Here is a 5,948-nt window from a genome sequence, read left to right on the forward strand (position 1 = left end):
CTCTCTGACCCTCCCCTGCTCGCGCTGTCTCTCTCTCCTAGAAATAAATAAAACATTAAAAAAAAATTTAAATGTTTATTTATTTTTGAGAGAGAGAGAAGGGCAGAGAGAGACAGAGGGACAAAGGATTGGAAGTGGAAGTGGGCTCTTCATGGATGGTTTCAGCGCTGAAAGCAGTGAGCCTAATATGGGGCTCGAACTCACTAAAGAGGAGACCTGAGCTGAAGTTGGACGCTCAACTGAGTGAGCCACCCAGGCACTCCTCAAAATAAAAATAAACTTAAAAGGGACGCCTGGGTGGCTCAGTTGGTTAAGCGTCCGACCTCAGCTCAGGTCATGATCTCACGGTTCATGGGTTCAAGCCCCGCGTCGGGCTCTGTGCTGACCACCAGCTCAGAGCCTGGAGCCTATTTCGGATTCTGTGTCTCCTTCTCTCTCTGACCCTCCCCTGCTCATACTGTCTGTCTCTCTCTCTCTTAGAAATAAATAAAACACTAAAAATTTTATTTAATTTAAAATTTTATTTCATTTCTTGGTTTACCTACACTGCGAAAGAGCTGTGGAGTGAGTCTCTATTTCCCTTTTCTCCTTCTCACTGTCTGGAATGTGGATGTGGTGGGAGCCATCCTGGACCACGGAGGCCACTCCCTTAGGGATGGTGGGGCCGTGGGTGAGAGCAGCCTGGAAGCCTGGATCTCTGATGCCATGAAACCTTCATACCATCACCATGAAGCCCTGTACAGTTGTGCTTCGTCTATTGGTGAGAGAGAAATAAAGCTCTACTTTGTTTAAGCCACCGTTATATTGAGTTCTGTTACAGGGTTCATATCCAACCTAACCTATATCCTATCTAAGTGCTCATTACACATGAGCCATTTCTCATGTTACTAAAATCCCCTTAGAAATATCAGTCTAGGGGTGCCTGGGTGGCACTCAGTCCATTAAGCCTCCGACTCTTGATTTTGGCTTAGGTCATGATCTCCGTGGAGCCTGCTTAGAATTCTGTCTCTCCTGGGGCGCCTGGGTGGCTTAGTCGGTTAAGCGTCCGGCTTTCGCTTAGGTCATGATCTCGCGGTTCGTGGGTTCGATCCCCGCGTCGGGCTCTGTGCTGACTGCCAGCTCAGATCCTGGAGCCTGTTTCAGTCTGTGACTCCCTCTCTCTCTGACCCTCCCCTGCTCACGCTGTCTCTCTCTCTCTCCTAGAAATAAATAAAAACATTAAAAAAAATTAAAAAAAAAAAGAATTCTGTCTCTCCTCTCTCTGCCCCTCCTTCCACCTCAAAATAAATAAATAACCATTAAAAAATATCAGTCTTAATGGGTTTGTAATATTATATATTCTGAAGTTATTGAATTTTTATTCACTTGTACATGTATTCATTTATTTAACATGTATTTGCCCAGGCCCCAGGGTGGGTGATAGGTGTGTGAGAATGAACAAAACTGATCTCACAGAGCTTGCCTCCTAGTGGAGGGAGAAAGGCATTAAACAAGAAAACTAATAAATATGACATTTCTATTTTCAGAGATAGCATGTTCCAAAGTGTGTGGCAGAGACTGGCTAATTTGTCACTAAAACTGCTTCCCTCTGTTTCTTTGCATACATCTGGACCACAGTTCCCATTGTCCCTTGCACTCAGGTATGTGAGGCAATAGCATGTGAGCAGATGTGTTGTGCTGGGACTCCAGGTGTGACCCTAAAAACCTCCCACTTGTGTTCATTACCTCTTTCAGCGCCCACTGATAGAGAGGACCGGGGGCAGGGGCTGGCCGCCTAAAGGAGCCCAGAGCTGCCAGCTAGGAGGAGCTTGAGTCCCAGGGGCGACTCAGGGGCAGAGGCCCCCTACTGATTGCATTTACACTATTGTGTGAAGGAAAGATAGATTGTATTAAGCCACTGAAATTTGGGGTTCTTTGGCTAACAAGAGCTTGTGGGGTGCCTGGGTGGCTCAGTGAGTTAAGCGTCCAACTTTTGATATCATGTTATGATCTCACACTTTGCAGGACGGAGCCCCACGTCAAGGCTCCATGTTGACCGCGCGGAGCCTGCTTCAGATTCTCTCTTCCTCTCTCTCAGCCTCTCTCTTTCTCTCTCTCAAAATAAATAAACTATAAAAAGTTAAAAAAAAAACAACAATAGCTAGTAATTTGCCTTACCTAATATATTCCATGAAGCAAAGACTCTGGAAGACTGCAAAAACTGGCTCCAATTTTTCAACCGTCTTTGTCTCCCTGCCTTTCGCCATCTGGCTTCCAGGCAACTTCCATCAAAGGGTGGAGTCTATTTCTCTGCCTTTGAATCTGAGTAGGTGTTTGGAACTGATGTGATCAACGGAATGAGGAGGAAGGAATGGCAGGACAGTTGCCAGCAATAGCTAACTGATATAAGCTGCCTGACCAAATAAATTCAGGGCATAAAGTGCCTAGGAGGTTCCCCCCACCTTCCCCATATAGTTATCATGGACTTCAGCATGCTGATCAAAATTCCTCTAACAAAGCAGCTCATCTAACTTTATCCAAGCCAACATTTCTCACATTCCTTTTCTCAAGGAGCCCCTTTAGCTTCAAATGACATTCCATGGATCTTTGTCAAATGTTAGTAGGACATGGGATTATTTGGCATTTGTTTTTGGCTTTGGTCTGTTTATTCTGTTATTACTAGAAGATAGTGCCATGAAAATCCTTTAGTGAAATCTTTTCCCACTTGCTGGATTCTTTCAGAGCTTAAATTCCTAGACATATAAATAGTGAATTAACAGATACACACATTTTTAGGCTTTGGACTCAGGCTGCCCAATCCTTCTCCAGAAGGGCCATTCCCATCCCAACCATGGTGAGTGAAATCTCCCATTTACCTGAACTCTCCTCAGCTGTAGGGAATCACATTTCAAACATCTTTGCTGATGTGACTGGCAAATGGATGTGTTTCAGTATTTCAAGTGGCAGAATATTTGAATATTATTGGGAATAAACTTGGCTTTCACCTTTTTTTTTTTGGCTATTCATATTTCTTCTGTGAATTGTCTTTTCCTCTTATTTGCCCACCTTTCTTTTGAGTATTGGCATTTCATGTTAATTCCACATTGATATATTAATATCTTCATTACAATATGTTAACCATTTGTCAATTGTTCCGGTTAGAAGTATTTTTCTCCGATATTTGTATAATCTCGACTTTAGTCATGCCCTGTTTGGACACGTGGAATGTAACTCTTTAAACAGTCAAACCTATCAGTCTTTTCCTTGGCGATCTGTTCTCACATTTTGAAGTTCAGGTAGTCCTTCCCAGCCCAGAGGTTATTAAATATTTATTTCATCTTCAAGACTTTTATTGTGTGATTTTCTTCCCATATTTTACTCTAGTCCATCTGGAATTTATTTTCATTTGTCATGTAAGATGAGGTTCCAAACTGATATTCTCCTCCAAATGGCTGAAATATAAATCCAATTGGTATGACATTATGTTCTGTTCTATAATACATTCTTGCTTTCTTTATTCTGTCTTTGGCCAGTCATTTTGGTGCAATACCCAGGATGACTACTAGTTCATGGAAATCACATTTTAAGTTACGTGAAGTCTGTGATTTCATTTGCTTTATCACCAGTATATCTACAGGACCTAGAACAGAACCTGGCACATGGCAGTGAGTATCTCAGTGAATATCTGGTGAAAGAATAAATGAGGGAATGAATGAATGAAAGAATGAGCAAATGAATGAATGCATCCAATATGCCAGCCCTAACCTGGGCAGTGAATTTATTTATGTTGGGAATCACATCCTGCCCCTTTCCTCTGTGAGGCCCACAGTTCACTCAGCCTGTATCAGGTAGCTTTGCTGTATAACAAATTGACCAAAACTAGTGGCTTAAAACAGCAACTATGTTATTATTTGCTGACTGTCCTGTGCTTCAAGAATTTGAATAGGACCCAACTGAGATGGTTTGTCTCTGCTCCACATGATGTCAGCTGAGGTTAGAGCATCCAAGAAGGCTTCTTTACTCACATTTCTGGTGTTTCAAGAAAAGCTCGAATCACCGAGGGACAGCTAGAACAGAGGTCACAGATTCGGGACTATCAGTTCTCACTATCTGGCTTCCTCAGTTCTTCATGTGACTTTTCCATATAATCTCTCTATGTGGCCTTTCCATGCAGTCTCCTGAACAGGGAGCTCAGCATTCCTGAGTGCACAAAAGCAAAAGCTGCCAAGCTTAAGACTTAGGCCAGAACTGGCAGAGGGCGACTTCTGTTACATTCTGTTGGTTAAAACAAGTCACATGTCCAAGGCAGATGCAAGGGAGAGGACTATGTAAGAGTGTGAATAGTGAGGTATAGTCCTTTGGGAATCTCAGTTTAACTGACATTCACAATCCATTAATTGGCTCCTTATTGACCCTTCACAAGGGCCAGGCAAGAAACAGATGCAGTGGTGGGCCACACAGACACACTCTCCTAAAGTGTAGTGAATGTATGGGCCCAGGCCATTACTGGGCCCTGAGGCAGGTGCCTCTCCCAACCTGAGAGAGTACCCACCCAGGAAGGCTTCCAATAAAGGTAACTACAAGCCTGTGTCTTAAGAGTGAGTATAACACAGTCAGTGGAAGAGCATATACAAGGGTACATAGGTAAGAAACCACTTGGTGATGAGGCTGGACTCAAATCAGGGTCTGTATAATAGAGGGTGATGGAGGCCTTGAATGCCGCAGTAAGAAATCTGGCATTGAAGAATACAGATTTCCGGGGAACCTGGGTGGCTCAGTCGGTTAAGTGCCCAACTTCAGCTCAGGTCATATCTCATGGTTCGTGAGTTTGAACCCCCACATCGGACTCTGTACTGACAGCTCAGAGCCTGGAGCCTGCTTCAGATTTTGTGTCTTCCTCTCTCTGCTCGTCCCTTACTTGTGTTCTCTCTCTCTCAAAAATAAATAAACATTGGGGCACCTGGGTGGCTCAGTTGGTTGGGCGTCCGACTTCGGCTCACGTCATGATCTCACAGTCTGTGGATTCGAGCCCTACATTGGGCTCTGTGCTGACAGCTCAGAGCCTGGAGCCTGCTTCAGATTCTGTGTCTCCCTCTCTCTTTGCCCCTCCCCTGCTCGCTCTCTGTCTCTCAAAATAAAATAAAGACATAAAAAAAAATTTAAATAATAAACATTAAAAAATGTAAAAAAAAGAATACTGATTCCCAACCAGCAGCTGGGTAACCAAATTATCTGAATGCAGATATTTTGAGGTATCTAAGCAACATCTGGGAGAATGTCCACCTTGTAGCCATTCTGTACATGAAGAAAAAGTCTAGGCTGCAAACAGGGCTGGAAATCATAGTCATGTAGATGGTCATCAAAGCCACCAGAATGTAATGGAGCAATTCACCTAAGGAGAATGTCTAGGGTCAGGAAAAAAAATAGATGCATATCAGTGCCTCAAAGAACATTCTTTGTGGTGAGATGTGGCCACTGATTCCTCACATCAAGAGGTGGGATCTATTTTGTCTCATCTTAAATCGGGGTGGGTTTGTGGCTACTTCAACCAATAGACAGCAGCAGAAGTAATGCTGTGTGACTTCAGAAGCTGAATCAGAAAATGCTAAGCAGTGGGGCGCCTGGGTGGCTTGGTCGGTTAAGCGTCTGACTTTCGTTTGGGTCATGATCTCGCAGTTCGTGGGTTCGAGCCCCGCGTCGGGCTCTGTGCTGACTGCCGGCTTGGAGCCTGGAGCCTGTTTCAGTCTGTGACTCCCTCTCTCTGACCCTCCGCTGCTCACGCTGTCTCTCTCTCTCTTTCCTAGAAATAAATAAAAAACATTAAAATATATATATAAAAAAAATGCTAAGCAGTTTCTTCCTGGATATTTTGGCACACCTACTCTGGGAGAAGCCAGCCACTATGTAAGATTGCAGTGCTGGAGTGACCATGTATATTTGCTCTGGTCAACAACCCATGACCTCTCATC

The sequence above is a fragment of the Hyaena hyaena genome, unplaced genomic scaffold, assembly GCF_003009895.1.
Source record: "Hyaena hyaena isolate Hyena2069 unplaced genomic scaffold, ASM300989v1 scaffold_345, whole genome shotgun sequence".
Classification (NCBI taxonomy): domain Eukaryota; kingdom Metazoa; phylum Chordata; class Mammalia; order Carnivora; family Hyaenidae; genus Hyaena; species Hyaena hyaena.